The sequence below is a fragment of the Pan paniscus genome, chromosome 7, assembly GCF_029289425.2.
Source record: "Pan paniscus chromosome 7, NHGRI_mPanPan1-v2.0_pri, whole genome shotgun sequence".
NCBI lineage: Eukaryota > Metazoa > Chordata > Mammalia > Primates > Hominidae > Pan > Pan paniscus.
The window spans coordinates 57,160,062-57,178,827 of NC_073256.2; the positions used below are offsets into that span (position 1 = coordinate 57,160,062).

At 47.6% G+C, this 18,766-nt stretch overlaps 1 long non-coding RNA gene and 1 pseudogene across 1 annotated transcript; one reads left to right on the top strand and one right to left on the bottom strand.

Annotated features, from left to right (window-relative positions):
• Window positions 1-3,087: 3,087 nt before the first annotated feature.
• On the bottom strand, window positions 3,088-14,506 carry LOC100971553 (E3 ubiquitin-protein ligase RNF5-like; annotated as a pseudogene).
• Window positions 14,507-15,413: 907 nt separating this feature from the next.
• LOC117981568 (uncharacterized) lies at window positions 15,414-17,439 on the top strand. Its single transcript, XR_004673156.3, has 3 exons — window positions 15,414-15,735; window positions 16,087-16,195; window positions 17,011-17,439. It is a non-coding gene; the product is annotated as an uncharacterized LOC117981568 (long non-coding RNA).
• The last annotated feature ends 1,327 nt before the right edge of the window (window positions 17,440-18,766 follow it).

Sequence of the window (18,766 nt, forward strand, 5' to 3'; positions counted from 1 at the left end):
GACTAACACTTTCTCCATGGCTGAAAATACTACCAACCAAGTCAAAATCCAAACAACAAACAGTAGGATATTTACAACATAAACAGCAGACAGAGGACTCCTTTCTTCAATCTATATGGAACTTCTACAAACTAATAAAGACCCCAATGCAATAAAAATAAAGGACATGCACAGAATTCACAGCAAAGGACATCCAAGTGGCTCTTAAATTACATGAGGCAGGGCCTGGCGGCTTATGCCTGTAATCCCAGCACTTTGGGAGGCTGAGGTGGGCAGATCACCTGAGGTCAGGAGTTCGAGACCAACCTATCCAACATGGCAAAACTACGTCTCTACTAAAAATACAAAAATTAGCCAGGCATGGTGGCAGGCAACTGTAATACCAGCTACTCAGGAGGCTAAGGCAGGCAGAATTGTTTGAATCTAGGAGGTGGAGGTTGCAGTGAGCTGAGATTGCACCACTGCACTCCAGCCTGGTGACAGCAAAACTCTGTCTCAAAAGAAAAAAATAATAAATAATAAAATAATAATAATAATAATATGAGAAGATACTCAGTGGCACTCAGAAAAGAAACGCAAATTTATTTTATTTTATTTTCAGATAGGGTCTCACTCTGTTGCCCAGGCTGGAGTGCAGTGGCTCAGTCATGGCTCATTGCAGCCTCAACCTCCTGGGCTCAAGTGATTCTCCCACCTCAGCCTCCTGAGTAGCTGGGACTGCAGGTGGGTGCTACCACACCAGGCTAATTAAAAAAAAACTTTTTTTTTTGTAGAGACAGAGTCTTGCCATGTTGCCCAGGTTGGTCTCAAACTCCTGGGCTCAAGCAATCTTCCTATCTCGGCTTCCCAAAGTGCTGGGATTACAGGTGTGAGCCACTGGGCCTGGCCGGTACTACATGTAAAATTTGTGTAGCTACCACTCTAATTAAGTATAGAACAGTTCTATCACCCCCAAAGCTCCCTTGTGCTATTCCTTTTTATTTCTTTCCTCCTTCCAATCCTAACCCCTGGCAACTACTGATCTCTTCTTCATCACTATAGCTTTGCCTTTCTTAGTTTGACCCTCGTTGTTGTTTTGGATTCTAAAAAATCATGCACATGTATTATCAATTAAAAACTAAATATATTTTGTTATTCATTGCCTAAATACTACCTCTTCCCTGAAGCATTTCCTGATTCCCTCAACTGGATAATTTCTCCTTCTCTAGGAAATCCCATGCCCTTCATTTTTATCTTTTATGCCACATATTATATTCTGTCTTGTGTTATGCTTGTGGACATGTTCTAGGTCCTTCCTCCTGAATTTTTAGCTTGAGAGCAGAAACTCTGTGTTGACCATGTTTCCTTGCCATCTGGGACCCAGGAAGCACTGCCCCATCCAGGGTTAACTAATTCCTAGAGATAACACACAACTTTCCTGCAAGCTCATTTATAAAAAGTGTTTAATTTTTTTATTTCCACAGGTTTTTGGGGAACAGCTGGTATTTGTTTACCTGAGCAAGTTCTTTAGTGGGGATTTGTGAGATTTTGATGCACGCATCACCTAAGCAGTGTACACAGAACCCAATTTGTAGTCTAACTTCTCACCCCCCTCCCACCCTTTCCCCTGAGTCCCCAAAGTCCACTGTATCATTCTTATTCTTTGCATCCTCATAGCTTAGCTCCCATTTATGAGTGAGAACATACAATGTTTGGTTTTCCATTCCTGAGTTACTTCACTTAGAACAATAGACTCCAATTCCATCCAGGTTGCTGGATGGAATACCATTAATTCATTCCTTTTTATGGCTGAGTAATATTCCAATATATATCACAGTTTCTTTATCCACTCATTAATTGGTGGGCATTTGGGCTGGTTCCGTATTTCCTGCAAGCTCATTTTTGATATGCAAACCAACCAATTCCAAGTCCATAGCCCCACCAGATCCCAAGGCCAGGACACTAATCCCCTGCCTTAATTGCCTGTGGGCCAGATACTGGACAACCACCTCTAAAGCCCAGAGCCTGCCAAAATTATTCAAATTTCTCATTCCTAGACCTGTTGAGCTGCTTACCCTTCCCTGCCTATTCCTTTCCAAGATAACCACACACAGGCTGTTACCTGTGTTTCTTCTTGACGGACCCTGGTGCTTCCCACGGGACCCTGGGTGGTAAGTGCACTTCCTCTGCTTGGGAACAGTTTGAATGGCAGTTGTCTCCTGATCTGCTGGTCTCATCATGCCTAAATAAATCCCAGGTACATTTTATTTTATTATTATTATTTTTTTTGAGGTGGAGTCTTGCCCTGTCACCCAGGCTGGAGTGCAATGGAGCGATCTTGGCTCACTGCAACTTCTGCCTCCCGGGTTCAAGCGATTCTTCTGCCTTAGCCTCCGGAGTAGTTGGAATTACAGGTGCCCCCACCACGCCCACATAATGTTTGTATTTTTAGTAGAGATGGGGTTTCACCATGTTGGTCAGGCTGGTCTCGAACTCCTGACCTCAGGTGATCCACCCGCCTTGGCCTCCCAAAGTGCTGGGATTACAGGGGTGAGCCACCTCACCCATCCAATCCCAGGTTCATTTTAAAACAGACCCTGCCCTACTGATCTTTCTATTCCTAACTGTGCCTAATACTATTTCGTGCATGCAATGGGGTTTCCGTAAATATTTGGTGAATTGATTCTAATTGAGTTGTTTGAGCCCCATATGCTAGCAAATTTTATTTTGCTTTATTGATTATTTATTTATTTATTTATTTTATATTTCACCTTTTTTATTGAATTTGTATTAAAGGAGGTAGTGAGGGGGAGGAAGCACTTAAGAGTCAGAATCCATATTAGACTCTGGGGAGTGAAAAATTAAATTAAATCAATAAGATGGGGAGTGGGGGAAGAGTCAGAGGGAACTTTGCCCACCTTTGAAGATCAAATCAAGAAATCAGGGAAAGCAAAGACTTAGGAGAGGAGAAAGACATTCTCTCAATCCACCCTCCTTCCCCAGGGCAGAGAATTAAACAACGTTACTGAGTGAGCCTCTGAGCAGAAGGCTCTCCCATCTATGCACAGACTTCACTCCTCCTCCCCAGGCCTTCCTGGAGAATGTCCAGGGCTGGCCTTAGCCAACAGAAATAGAGGGGTCAAGGGGGTCCAGGAGTAAGGAAGGGTCAGCAGGGACCCTCAATACTGATTCTCCTCTGGCTGGAGGTGGGCGGGAAGCAGACATAGCTCAAATACTGAGCAGCCAAAAAAAGAAGAAGATGGCGAGAAACAGGAAGAGGGAATCCTGTCAGCTGGAGGCCGGGTGACCCTGTCCCAGATCCACACCTGTACCCCGGCGGAAAGGCTCATGGGCATTGAAGACGATGGTGAAAAAGCCAAAGGGAAAAGCACCAACACCAAATGAGAAGTGGAAGCCCCCGGTATCACCAAATGGCTGGAATCCCGCTCTGCTCTCTGGAGCTGGTCTCTGGCCCTGGGGGCGGGGTGGAGTTTTTAATCTGGGATCCTGGGGCTTCTGGCTCCCTCGCCCATAAAGCGGGACAACCTTCTCTCTGCTGATCCCAGCTTTACATACTGGACACTCTTGCCGTTCTGGCCGTGTCTCCAGCCACTGATGAAGACATGGCCAACAGTACAGGTGGCCACACACACTGACCACAGCTTCCCGAGCAGTCTCCAAACATATATTACATTCGAAGGTCGCGCCCGCCCCGCCCCGCTCGCGATTTGGCCCTTCGGGGCCCCCGTCCTCCTCCTCCGCTGCTACCGTGGCCGGTTTTGTTTCGCCCCACGTACCCTTCAGTCCCCCCAAATACACATACACACGCCCCAACCTGCTTTATTGATTATTAGCAAGCCGCTCCCACTCCTTCTCCCAACAGATTTCCATGGTGCAGCATCTTCCACAATGCTTTCTTCACACCTTGCCCTAGAGCAGTAACAAGCTCAAGAATTTGAGTGCCCATAGCATTTTTCTCCCTGGTCTGTGTCACTCCAAAAAGCCTCATTCTGTGAAATATATGGTGGAGCTGGCTTCTTGGTAGCCTGGCAGCCCTTACTCAGCCTTGCTTCCTTGGAGAAAGTTTCCTGATGTCTGACACTTGCAACCTGAGGGGAGGGATATTGAGATTGTCTGAGGATGGCTGCCAACAAAGACCTCTTTGTGCTGCAGCCCATGTAGTTCTGTGTCTGGCTTTGGAGTGACGAGGGCTGGGACCTGTTCTCACCTGGGCATGTCACTGCTGCAGGAAGACGGCTGTCTGAGCTTGGGTCCCAAGCGCCGGATGAAGGGCACAGCCTAGCTGGTGGAGGCAGCAGCCTGCATGTGACACTTTTACAAATCAGGTTCAGAGAAACTCATTATAACTGGTTAGATGGAGGAGTCTGAACTGTTGAAGTGTGAGCTTGCAATGGTATGATTTATTTTCCCCAATTGCTGCTTTCATTTATACAGTGTAGGCCCTCTGTCCCGCTGCTTCACATCCCCTAATGCTTCCTTGGATGGGTGCCATGCCTCCCCTGTCACTTTTGGACATTCACACAGTCTCATTCCAGCAGTTAAGGCTTGGGCCTGTTCACATTTCCAAACTTCAGTCTTAAGCACAATGCAACACTCTGTCCTCCCTCCTCCTGGGCTGGTGAGAGCATTGGCTCCCAGCAACCCGGAGAACAGGAGGATGGTGTAGTCTGCCTCTGCAACCCTCCCTCCTTTTCTCTCTCCTCGATGGGGCTAGGGGGCAGGAAGGAGGGGTAGAGGCAGAGCTTTCCCTACCTGACCAGTCCCTGCCAGAGTGGGGAGACTTCCGGGCCTGGCTTTCTTGGGGGCAATGTTCAGCTTCACCTCGGTTTCCTCCAAAATAAGGAACCCCCTCCAGGGTGGGCGGCAGTCTCCCTTTGGGTGCTTGTCCCCTCTGGTTTAGGTGTCCTACTACCCAGCTCTGTGGCTGTCCTGGAACTCCTGGTTCTTTTTTTTTTTTCGAGACGGTGGTCTCACTCTGTTGTACCGGCTGGAGTGTACTGGCACAATCATAGCTCACTCCAGCCCCTCTTGGGCTCAAGTGATCCTCCCACTTCAGCCTCCTGAGTATGTGCACCACCACATGGTAGAGAAGAGGTTGCCCACGCTGCTATTGAACTCCTGGCATCAAGTGATCCTCCTGCCTCGGCCTCCCAAAGTGCTGAAATTGCAGGTGTGAGCCACCACGCCCAGCCACCACAAGCTTCTTCCTGCACAACTGCAGGAATCCCTGAGGTCCTCTTTATAGAGAACTGGAGCAGGGTGGGAGTGGCCCCATCTTCTTTCTAAGTGGTCTATGCTACAGTCCCTTCAGATCCACCGGCCACTCCAGTGAGCCTCTCACTTTCAGAAACCTTTAGTTCAGAAACAGGCATCAGTATGTGTTATGGGATGTGTTCCCCAAAAAGATATGTGGAAGTCCTAACTCTCAGTACCTTATGCCTTACCTTATTTGGAACTGGGTTGTTGCAGATATAATGAGTTCAGATGAGGTCATCCTGGAGTAGGGTGGGGCCTTAATCCAACATGACTGTTGTCCTTGTAAAAAAGGAGAAGAGACAAAGAGACAGAGTCACACAGGGACAAAATGGCTGTGTGATGATGGAGGCAGAGGTTGGAATATTGCAACTGCAAGCCAAGGAATGCCGAACCACATTCCTGCAAACCATGAGGAGCTAGGAAGAGGCAAGGAAGGATTCCTATAGGTTCCAGAGGGAACATGGCTCCACCACACCTTGATTTTAGACTTTCAGCCTCCAGAACTATGTGACAAGGAATCTCTGCTGTTTAAGTCACCTGTGTGTGACACTTTGTTACGGCATTCCTAGGAAACTAATGCAGCATCTCTGCTCGCCAATTTCAAAAGTTCAAGGAACATGTGTCAAGCACTTTCCTTTTGGTCCCCATAGGTGGAAGAGGGGAACTAAAATGCCATGCACCGTGGTCCTTTTTCCAGAATGTTCTCTGAAGAGTTTTGCAGCACCTCCACTCCAATAGGCGCTGTAGCTCAGTCATTATCTGGTGGGGATGAGAGGTCAGTGCTTCCTTCTTTCAGGCCTCGCCAACATTTCCTAGTGGTTCCCCTGGAGTTCCCCTCACTCCTCTTCTGGGCGGGGAAAGCCTTCATGCCCACTGCAGTGTTCCAAAGACCAAGGGGCCTTCCTTCCTGTCCTCGAGCCTCCTCCTTTGGGCTGTGTTGGTGTTGGGCAGGCTGGGTCTGACTCCTCTTAGCTTGCCCCATGTGACCTGGTTGGCAGCCCTCTGGATGTAGGTTATGAGGTCCTAATTGTGGTTTTTCTTTCTTGCCCTTACCCTGGATCCTGGCCATAATTCTGGGTAACCAGAAGAGCCCTGTTCAACATCTTGTCCCTTCATTTAGGGCACACCCTAAATGTGCTTCACCAAAGCAGCCCCAAGGGGCTGTGCCCTGAGGTTGCCCCAGGAAGAAGCTCATCAAGCCTTTGGGCTCCCTCCAGGGAGGGCTGGGTCTCAGACAATCCCTGAGAGTCAAGAGACTGGAAGTGGAAACCTGATTATGTTTTTTTCCCTGAGTCAGTATTGGAGGGGGGAATCTTACTCTTGTCTCTTGTGAGCGTCTAGAGCAGAACTGAAAATGGAAGAGAAGATTCTGCGAGAGGCCTGAGGTGGGTGAGGAGATGAGGAGAGTCACCCTTGAGCCTCACCTTGGTTCTAGTGAAAAGGAAGGGAAATGTCCTCCCGGGAACCACAGCTTCCCGCCCTTGCTGTCCACAGATTCCTCTCTGAGGGGCTGCCTATTTTTCACAGAGCAGGGCTCAAGGTTTGAGGCCCCTAGATAGCTCTGTTGTCCAGGCCCACCATGAAGACCATGGAGACAAACATCGGATGTCCTGTGGGGGCTTGAGCAGGCCACATTGGCCGCATGGGAATAAAGAAAAATCTTGAGTTACTTCAAGGGAAATTCCAGGCACCTAGCTGACCTAGAGAGTAGATGAGCAATTTGATAAGCAAGAAGGTAATAGTAGCCTAAAACAATAGCCAAGAAATGAGAAGCAGGAGATGTTTTGTCCCTTACAGAAACTAAAGATAACATCTAAGCATGTGTCCCTGAGCTGTTTTTCAGAAACCTGGACCCCTACTGAGTGGATCTGCTGGCACATAGACCTCAGATAAGGGGGAGCGGAGGACTGAACTTTGACTGCTGATCTTTGTCCTAAAGTTCTTCCTGAGGGGCCTGGAGGAGGTCATGCCCCTGGGCCAGAGCTAACATTCTTGTCTGCTGACCCCAAAGTTTTAGACAAAGCTTTTCCTCCTTGACAAAAGACTTCTTGCACATTCTGAGAAATGCGTCTTTAGGCGGTTTGATAGTTATGTGAACATCATAGAGTGCACTTATGTAAACCTAGATAGTAGAGCCTGCTACACACATAAGCTATTTCATATAGCCAATCAGAATTTCTTTAAATCCACCTATGATCTATGCCCCCCCCCACCCACCCACTTCAAGATGTCCCACCTTTGAAGCTCAAATCAATGTATAGCTTCCAAGACTTGATTGATGACTATACTTGTAACCTCTGCCTGTTCACTTTTAAAAACCCTTACGTCTAAGCTGGCCAGGTGTGGTGGCTCACGCCTGTAATCCCAGCACTTTGGAGGCTGAAGCAGGCAGATCACTTGAAGTCAGGAGTTCGAGACCAGCTTGGCTAACATGGTGAAACCTCGTCTCTACTAAAAATACAAAAATTAGCTGGGTGTGGTGGTGTGCGCCTGTAATCCCAGCTACTCAAGAGGCTGAGGCAGGAGAATTGCTTGAACCTGGGAGGCAGAGGTTGCAGTGGGCCAAGATGGTGCCATTGCACTCCAGCCTGGGCAACAGAGCAAGACACCATCTCAAAAAAACAAAAACACAAACAAACAAACACCGTTACCTCTAAGCTATTGGGGAGTTTGGGTCTTAAGCCTGAGCTGCCCAATTCTTCTTGCTTGGCTCCCTGCAATAAATGCCTCACTCTCTCTTGCTGCAGACCCATGTCAGTGTTTGGCTTTGCTGCACAGAGCAGTTGGGCCCAAGTTTGGTTTGGTAACAATATCTAGAGACTTTCTCTGGGCACAATCAATGTCTTTGCTTGCCTCTGTCATTGGCAAAGAACCAGTGCTTTCCCAGACCACCTGGAGCAAGGGACCATGTGGTGCCTGAGCCCTGGAATCAGAGAGCTGCTAGTCATGAGGGGGCTCTGGGAACTGGCTTCCTGCCCCGAGCTCTCTGGGGCCATGTGGCATCCCGGTCCTGGCAGGCTGGCTTCTCCTCTTCTGGTGTGTCTCATTTCTGACCAGTTTCCCAACCTTCTCTTTTTGTCTATGCCAAATGTGGAGGAAGCTCGTCAGATGGGCAGAATTCTTCATTCCAGGCCTGCTCGAGGGTTGCCAGCCAGCCTGTGGGTGGGATGCCCTTGGTCACATGGTCAACTCTGGTCCGATTATAGACCACCCTGGGCAAAGAGCAGCAATCCTTGGCCCCTCCCTGAGCTGAGGCCACGGGCAGGCAGGATGAGCTCAGCAGCTTCACAGCGGACGCGTCCAGTTTAAGGGTTTGTTTTGCAGTGATTTCTCCATCCCTCCTAACTTCTCCTTTTCTTTCTAAATCAGCCCTGGGTGGGCTAAGGCTATAATTTTCCTCAGTGTAAATTGCTCTGGGACTGGGACAAGAGGCATTAGGAGGGCAATGAGCACTGGAGAAGTAGATGGAGGGGGTGGAAGTTGGGAAAAAGGGCAAGTGACTAACCCCGCTCTTTTTGTCCTGCCTGGAGAGGTGAGACCATGGGCACTTTCATGATGACAAAGTCCCAGGAATCCCTCTCCCGCCCATGCCCAATGAGGGGAGTGACTTAATGTCTGCCAAAGGTGGCGTGTGGAGGCCAGCATTCAGGTCACCTCCTTGGCTTGGCTCCAGGGCTCCCAGGCTCTTCTCCCACCCTTCTGAAAAGAGGTACAATGTCAACAAATCCAGCAGTGCTGTATCTGACAGTAAGCCTACCTGTAGACCCGGACACAAGAGAAGCAACGGCTCTCCCCGGCTTGCATCAACCCGGGTATGAAAGTGCCAGCATGTGTCTAACTCCAATATTTAGGAGAGACACAAAATCTGTCCCTAAGGAGCTTCCAACAGAATTGAGATATCAGTCATCTCTAAAGTACCGTCATATGTTGCTTAATGATGGGGCTACATTCGGAGAAGTGCATCTTTAGGAGATTTCATTGTTACGTGAACATCATAGAGCACACTTACACAAACCTAGATAGCAGAGCCTACTAAACATATAAGCTATTTGATATAGCCTATTACTCCTAGGCCACAATCCTGTATAGCATGGGTACAGAATACGGTAAGCAATTATAATACAACGGTATTTGTGATCTAAACACAGCTAAACATAGAAAAGGCACAGTAAAAATACCGTATTACAATCTTATGGATCACCATTGTATACGTGGGCTGGCGTTGACTGAAACGTCATTACGTGGTGTGCATGACTGTGCTGAATAATGCAGGCAGTTACAAATCAGTCCTGAATGATCTGCATTGAACACTATATGCTACTGGCGACCCCAGGATATTACAGTGCAGGCTTCCTAGAAGGAGGGCTTCCTAGAAGTCAGTGAACAGGCAATTCTCACTACGGATGAGAGAGGAGGTAGGATTAGTATTGGAAATACTTGGAGCTTGTAACAATTACAAATGTTTCAGTCTCTTCCCCTGAGATTCTGAAAGTTCCTCCAAGGGGACGGGAGAATTTATTTTGAAAAGGTTCTCCAGGGGATTCTAATTCTCTCGCCTACTCCGCACAGATCTCTCTGAGAGCTGCTGCTCTACGCTTGTGGTCTCTAAGCTTTTTTGATGAGGCACTCCATGGATAAAATGTTTAGGGTATGTGCCTTCAATATTTGGGTATTTATTTATTTAAAAATAACACCCAGCAGGACGTGGTGGCTCACACCTGTAATCCCAACACTTTGAGAGGCAGAGGTGGATGGATCGCTTGAGCCCAGGAATTTGAGACCAGCCTGGGCAATGTAGTGAGATGCTGTCTCTATAAATAAATAAATAAAAATAAAATTAGCTGGTGTGGTGGTGTGCACCTACAATCCAGCTACTTAGGAGGCTGAGATGGGAGGATCACTTGAGCCCAGGTGGTCAAGGACCATGATTGCGTCACTGCACTCCAGCCTGGGCAACAGAGCAAGACCCTGTTTCAAAACAAAACAAACAAAACCAAAACCAAAAAACCCTCTCATATACTTCTGTATTCATATATTAGTCATCATAAAGGAAGCACAAACATATAGTTCAACAGGGGCAGGCTTAAAAATAAATAGAAATGGAACTTATAATGTTTTCTTATTGACTTCTAACAGATCACCTGGCTCCCTCCCTAAGGCATACACCCCCTTTGGGAATCACTGCTCTCGGTTCATATACGTATCCCTCATGCCTAGCTCAGTGTCTGGCAGGCAGTAGGTGTTCAATAAATAATTCTGTGGGATGGATGAATAACAAATGAATGCATTAGGGCAAGATCTCCAAGAATATGAATATTTTGAAAATATGCAAGTGGGGAGATGGAATGAGCTGAGATTCTCCTTTATGGTTTACCATTATGATGCATTGACTTTTCTTAACAGTAACATGAAGATTAGATCTTGCAGGAGGACATTAAGTCTGAGTAATGATGGATCGTTTAGTTAATTAAATTGAATGTATTTATTTATCACTCATTTCCATTAGCATGGCAACCCCATATTCCCACATTCTGACTACTTGACCATCTCCCGGCCCCGCCGATCCGAGCTGCGAGATTCCATCAGCCAGACAGGGACATGCTCTGGGAGATGGGATTCGGTGAGGAGTCTCTCAGGAGAAAGAAGCCCCAAATCTCAGCTCTTAGTTAATTAGGTGCTCTGTAAAACAGGCTGGACAGGCTGAGTGAAAGGGATTATTACAGGCTCCTAATGGCTGGGAACTGATTTATTAATGTGGCACAACATTTGCATGTGAGGTGGAAAGCTGGTGATAGTGCAGAGGGGAGTTTTGCAGGCTGTGGGATGGAGGGTTCAGGGCTGCTGGGGTACTCTCTCCAGGGAGTTTTCTTTTTCTTTTGACAGGGTTTTGCTTTGTTGCCCAGGCTGAAGGGCAGTGGCATGATCTCGGCTCACTGCAACCTCTGCCTCCCGGGTTCAAGCCATTCTCCTGCCTTAGCCTCCCAAGTAGCTGGGATTACAGGCACACCACCATGCCCAGCTAATTTTTGCATTTTCAGTAGGGACAGGGTTTCACCATGTTGGCTAGGCTGGTCTCGAACTGTTGACCTCAGGTGATCCACCCGCCTCTCTCTCCCAAAGTGCTGGGATTATAGGCGTGAGCTACTGTGCCTGGCCATCCGGGGATTTTAAAAAACATTTCTCTTCCTACCCACTCCAGGAGCCATCCTTGGGGGAGGAATGAGGCACTCTCCTTCCAAGCAAGAGGCCACTCTCAAAGACAGCCTCCCGACTTTGTCAGTAGAATACCAGGACGGTCCAGGCTCCCGCCCTAATTTTGTAGATAACAATACAGGCTGAGCATCCCAAATCCGAAATTTTGAAATCTAAAATGCTTCAAAATTCAAACTTTTTGAGAGCCAACACAATGCTCAAAGGAAATGCTCATTGGAGCTATATTAGTCCATTTTCACACTGCTGATGAAGACATACCCGAGACTGGGTAATTTATATGTGTGTGTGTGTATACATATATATGCACGCACACACACATATACACATGTATATACACACATATATGTATATACATATATACATATGTAAGTTACCATATATACATATATATTTATGTATATATGTATATACGTGTGTGTGTGTATATCTATATATGCGTGTATATATATATAGTTTTTGAGAGGGAGTCTTTTTCTTTCACCCAAGCTGGAGTGCAGTGGTGCAGTCTCGGCTCGCTGCAACCTCTACCTCCTGAGTTCAAGGGATTATCCTGCCTCAGCCTCCTGAGTAGCTGAGATTACAGGCACCCGCCACCATGCCTGGCTAATTTTTGTATTTTAATAGAGATGGGGTTTCACCCTGTTGGTCAGGCTGGTCTTGAACTCCTGACTTCAAATGATCTGCCCGCCTCAGCCTCCCAAAGTGCTGGGATTACAGGTGTGAGCCACCGTGCCTGGGTAATTTATAAAGAAAAAGAGGTTTAATTGACTCACCATTCCATGTGACTGGGGAGGCCTCACAATCATGGTGGAAGGCAAAAGGCACATCTTACATGGAGGCAGGGAAGGGAGAATGAGAACCAAGCAAAAGGGTTTTCCTCTTCTAAAACCATCCAATCTAGTGAAACTTACTCACTACCACGAGAACAGTATGGGGGAAACTGCCCCCAAGATTTAATTATCTCCCACCAGGTCCCTCCCACAACACATGGGAATGATGGGAGCTACAATTCAAGATGAGATTTGGGTGGGGACACAGCCAAACCATATCAGGAACATTTCAAATTTTTGGATTTGGGAGGCTGAATTAGTATAATGCAGCTATCCTGAAATCTGAAAAAAATAAATAAATAAAAACCAAAAGACTTCTGTTCTTAAGCATTTCAGATAATGGATACTCAACCTGTAGTGACACTTCTGTGATGTTTACTTATAGCACAGTTGCCAGTCTCTGTTCTTAAACTGCTTCACACATATGTTGACATATTGAATCCTTTACAGCAACATTGGGGGAAGGTGCTAAGAGTTTCTTTCTTTTACTGCTGGGGACACTGAGACACACAATGACTAAGTAACTTGCCAAAGCTAGTTAGTGGCTAGTTAGTGGCAGTTCTAGGATTCAAACCCCAGCAATCTGGCCCCAACAACCTGCCTTTAACCAAGATATCATTGATGAGTGAGCAGAACTTCCCCTGACTTAAATGACCGCGGTTACCTCTGACTCAGTTCAGAGCCCAGTTTCTGCTGATCTTCTCATTTCCCTTCTCCTCAGAACTCTGGTATCCTAGGCGCCCCCACTCCTAATTCTCTAAATTAATTTGTTCTTAGCTCCCTAATTCACACTAAAGTGTAAATGACTATGAACCCCTTAAAGGGCTAGCCTCTCTGAGAAAACAGGTAAGCAGCATCCAGAATGTTAAAGCAAGGGATGAAGTTTCTTCAAAGATGGAATCTGAAGCAGCTTCTGGGGGGTCTGCTGTGGGGTGGGTGTTTGGAGGCTCAGGGTCAGAGTACACCCGCTGGCAGGCAGGCAAGCACTTTTTCCTCTGGGGGTGCAGCTTCCCAGATGCTGGAGTGGAATGCAGCCCTGGCCTTCCCCCTCTCTCCTTGGTGGTCTCCGCTGGAACCCTGGGGGGATCATGGAACAGAGCAGCTGCCAGCCACCAGCGACGCCATCGTTAGAAAACTGGGCACAAAGTTTATAGCACATTTCACAGTTTTAAAAGTGTTTGTTTGATATAAATCTTCTCAAACTACTCACCCTTGTGGGGTAGGTTGGTTTGTCCTCATGCCAATGCCGCAGCCATCTTGGACACGTGGATGTTTGAATGGCAGTCCCTGCAGCTGGGATTCAGGGGTAGGGGTGGGGGCGCCCTGGTGACAACCACGGCCTCTTGGAAGGCTAGGGAGAGAACAGAAACCCCACTGAGTGGACACAATCAGTCTGGATCCTTATCAGGTGTCGTTACACATGTGGCCTGCAGAGTAGGGGTTTTGATGGGGTTCCGGGGAGCCCAGGGTGGAAGGCAGGGATCATAGAGACTTCTGAGGCTCCGTCCACAAGGGATGCCGGCCTCGCCTGGGCTCTGTGACTCGTGTGTGGCCTTTATGAGCCGTGACCAATGGCTCAAGGCCTGGGCTGGCAGCCGCGAGCCTTCATCCTAGGCAGGAATTCTAATTAAACTGGGGCTCCTGGGTCTCACTTACAAAGAGCTCAGCCCCAGACCCTGCTTTTCGGGGCCCCACCCAGCTGGACATACTCTTTCACGCAACCTGCAGTGATATGCAGCTCAGGGAATCCCTGCTTCATGCTGCTGCGGGCTGCGGAGGGCCGGGGCCTATGCTGATGCTTGGGGTGGGCCCTGAGCTTTGACTCAAACAGATGTTTAGAGAAAACTCTCGCTGGACTCTGGGATCATCCAGGGACTTGGCTTCAGATGCTGTCCCTGTTCTCTGTGCTGTTATTTTCTATCTATGGTCATCTATTTTCCTCACAGTGAATGTGATTGGTTTAGGTGTTCAGGGATCCAGGGAAATTTGGGGTGGTGGAATCCTCTCATCCAAGCTTCGCCAAGGGACCAACGGGAGGGGTTTCATTCGGCAGTGTCCAACCGAGTACCAGGTGGACTGTGAGCTTTGAGCAGCCCGGTCCCCGACTCATGAGAGTTGGATGAGGAACGGGGTGCTTTCCAGAGAGCTGACCTGAGGGATGGGTAGAATTTGCATAGGCAGAGAGGAAGCCTGAGCGACAAGGACATAGCCGCTTTACACATACTCAATAATATTGGAGGGCTGGGTGAGGTAGCTTACGTCTGTAATCCCAGAGCTCTGGGAGGCTGAGGCAGGAGGATTGCTTGAGGCCAGGAGTTCAAGACCATCCTGGGCAACATAGGAAGACCCCCATCTCTACAAAAACAAACAAACAAACAAACAAACAAACAAACAAACCTGGACATGGTGGTGCTGCCTTTAGTCCTAGCTACTGGGAAGCTGAGGTGGGAGGATTGCTTGAGCCCAGGAGGTGGAGGCTGCAGTGAGCTGCGATTATACCACTGTACTCCAGCCTGGGCGATAGAGCAAGACTCCAACTCTAAAGTAAATAAATAATAAATAAATAAATAAATAATAAATAAATAAATACATACATACATACATAAATAAATTAGGAGGTTTATCTGCACATCAGACATCCTTAATTCTCAAATGTATCTGATTCTGCTAATTCCCAAAGCAAAGAACTGAAACAACTCTGCTCCCCTTCCTCATTCAGCAATCAGGTTATCCTGTGGCTACTTATTTTCCTCTTTAAATCGTGTCCATTTCAGTCTAATTTCAGCAGCATAAAATGAGGACGTGTGTGGATGTGGCCGATGGAGGCTGTGACAGGCGCTTTGACTGAAGTTGTGTTGACAAATGTATGACTGTAGTTGCTCTGTCCCTGCCTTCTCTCCAGGGCCTCCTGTTCTTGCCACAGCCTCCCACCACCCCAACTCAGTCCAGGCCTGGGTCCTCTTTGACAGGCTGTCCCCTGAGTACTGTTCATTGGTGAACAAAGAGTTCAGTGAAAAGAAGGCAGAAGGCCTGGGGTGAGAGAAAATCTCCGAGGGGGACCTGATGCAGCCTTGGGGGAATAGAAGCTGCCTAGCTTCTTGGGGTCTGCACAAGCTAAGGCCTGGGCTCCTGGCAGACTTCCCTGCTAGCCCAGAAGACACCCACACACCCAAACCACTGGGAACGTGGCTTGCTGACCTTGGCAGGAAGAAGGGCTGAGTCGGCCTTTTGCGTAACATAAATACTCAGCACAGCTGCCTGCGACCTGCCCACTTCTTGTCAAATCCAAGAAGGAAGGGACCTGCTGGCCAAACCCTTTTTTCCCGCTGGACCTCAGACCCCAAGGAACTTGGAGTCTGCTCAAGTGAGTGAGTTGGGGCTCTTCACCCTCCCAGAACTGGCTGTTGATGGAAGAAACCCCTGCGTAGGAAGGATGGTAAGAAAATCCAAGGAGCTGCCTGTTCTATTGGGAAAATAAAAGGTCTGCTGTGAACCAGCATTCTTGGGAAGCTCCCTGTAAACCCTTATAGGGAAGCTCTGAGCCTTTTCACCTAAGCTGATCCAGGAGGGAGGAGGGAAGAAGAAAGCACAAAATAACTTGGCAAAAGAAGTTGTATTTCCCAGCGCTTTGCTCACCCATCTCCACACAGATGCTGGAGCCTTCAGCACCCTCCCAGCCCTATACTCGGGGTCGATCCTGACTCAATCCTTTGTTCATAATGTGCTGTCATCACCCCCAGCCCTTGTCACCATTTGCAGTTTCCCTTCCTTCCCTCTCTTTGTCTAGGTCCCACACATCCTTTTAGATCTGATTCAAATCCCACGACTTCCATGAAGATGTGTTCCACTTACTCTGATTTCTCTCTTCTTGGAACTCCTGTCACCCTGGATTCATGGTTAGCACTTAATTTTTGTCTAACAGTTTTGTGAAAATTAGCACTGTCCTATCAGCCCCTTGTCACTATGTAGCTAGCACAGCCCAGATGGATACTGGGATGGGCTCAGTAAGTACAGATTGACAATGACTTCCCAAAAAGATGGCAAGTTCTTCCAGCAGCTGGGGATGGGCCACTGTACCTGTTTTCTGGGGCCTACCAGACCACAGGACACGTTGGAAGGAGGGTCTTTGGTCTTGAAATTTGGAGGTGAGGCCCCAGCAGGAAGGAGAACTAAGGTGACAGATGTATGCCTTTTGGATGGGGCCTGCTTTGGGGGCATTTCATAGTCCCATGCCAATCCCAGGGCACCACTGGTAGCCCCTTTGTGAGGATCTGTCAGGGAGAGAGTGAACAAGATGTTGCCTCAGCATTTTAGGACCACAGTTTCCTCATCTGTATGAGTGGTTTCAGTAGGTGGTCTCAATTTTGGGGAGACTGAATTGTGTCTTCCCAGAATTCATATGTTGAAGCCCTGACCCTCAATGGGGCTGTATTTGGAGATAGGTCTTTTAGGAGATAATTAAGATTAATTGAGATCATAAAAATGGGGTCCTATCCAATAGGATTGGTGGCCTTATAAGAAATCTCTCTTGCTGGGCGTGGTGGCTTACGCCTGTAATCCCAGCACTTTTGGAGGCCGAGGTGGGTGGATCACGAGGTCAGGAGTTTGAGACCAGCCTGGCCAATATGGTGACACCCCATCTCTACCAAAAATACAAAAAAAAAAAAAAAAAAAAAAAAAATTAACTGGATGTGGTGGCTTGCTCCTGTAGTCCCAGCTACTTGGAAGGCTGAGACAGAAGAATCGCTTGAACCCAGGAGGCGGAGGTTGCAGTGAGCTGAGATGGTGCCACTGAACTCCAGTCTGGGTGACAGAGCAAGACTCCATCTCAAAAAAAGAAAGAAAGAAAGAAAGAAATCTCTCTCTGTGAGTGCATTCATGGAGGAAAGGGCACAAGAGTACACAGTGAGAAGGTGGCCATCTGCAAGCCAGGAAAAGAACGCTCACCCAAAGCCAAACCCTGCTAGACCTTAATCTTGTGCTTTATAGCTTCCAGAACTGTGAGAAAATAAAAGTGTGTTGTTTAAACCACCCAATCTATGGTTTTTTGTTATGGCAGCCTAAGCTGACTAATACAAGAGTGCTCACTGTGTGCCAGGAACTCATACCTGTTCCGAGGTTGTAGCAGTGAACAAATAGATAACAGGCCCTTCCCTCATGAAGCTTACACATTTTAATAGGGGAAGACAGAGTTTAAAAAATGAAGTAAAATAGTAATATGTCAGATGGTGATAAGTGCTACAGAGAAAAATAAAGCTGAGAAGGAGACAGGGAGTGCTAAAGAGGTGTGTTGAGGCAAGGCCAGGGTTCCTGGTGGGCTTGTCTAGAAAACCTCGCCAAGAGACATTTATGCAAAGACCTGAAGGAGATGAGCAGGTCATCCACAGGAATATCTGAGATTTTAAAAATTACACTAAAATTATCCATTGTACAAGTAAAAGGTATGGAAACTGAAGTCTAACATTGGTTCGTAATTTAGGGATTTAGTTGACTGCAAGTTCACCAAGAGTCCTGGGTGTTCTGTGCCCACTCAGAAAGTTAATGATACATGAACAGAAGTATAGTGGCCAGACTGGGTGGTGATATTCCAACTGTATCCAGACTTTTGTATAGACTCAGAGGATGTTGCATAGATGCCTCCTCTATCCAGACTGTTGCATATCTAGACAGTTCTGGACACTGCATAAGACCACTCCAGACCACAACAGCAAGGCTGAGATTTGGAAACCACGTCTTTGGGGAACAGTTGAGGGAACTGGCAATATCTAGTCTAGAGAAGAAAAGACGGCCAGGCATGGTGGTTCATGCCTATAATTCCAGCCGTTTGGGTGGCCAAGGTGGAATAATTGTTTGGGGCCAAGAGTTTAAGACCAGCCTGAGCAACATAGTGAGAACCTTTCTCTACAATAATTAAAAAACTAACTGGGCAGGGTGGCATGCCTATGTACCAGCTACTCAGGAGGCTGAGGTGGGAGGATTGCTTGAGCCCAGATGGGCAAGGTTGCAGTGAGCTGTGATCATGCCACTGCAATCCAGCCTGGGCAACAGAGCAAGATGCTGTCTCCCCTCGACCCCCACAAAAAGAAAGATTTGTACGGCTGTGCAAGGGGATATTTTCCACTAGATGGAGGATTGCTAGAAGGGCTTATCGTGTGGAGACACTGAATGCAGAAAAAGAACTGATGGGCAATAATCCCAAACCCAGCAAGTCAGTGCCAACAATGGGACAGAAGTCAGGCAGGTATACTTGATAATTAGACTTTCCCCTAGGATTGGTGGAGGATGATTGCTCAGGGGTTGGAGGAGGATGACACACATGGTCACACATCAAACATACTGGGGAAGAGATGCCAGCACCGGGGAAAAGGAAGGACTGATGGTTTTTTGGTTCAGTCAGCTCTGAGAGGTCAATCAGAATGTGCATAGAATACCATGGCATAATGGGAAGTTATTGAACTGGAAGATGG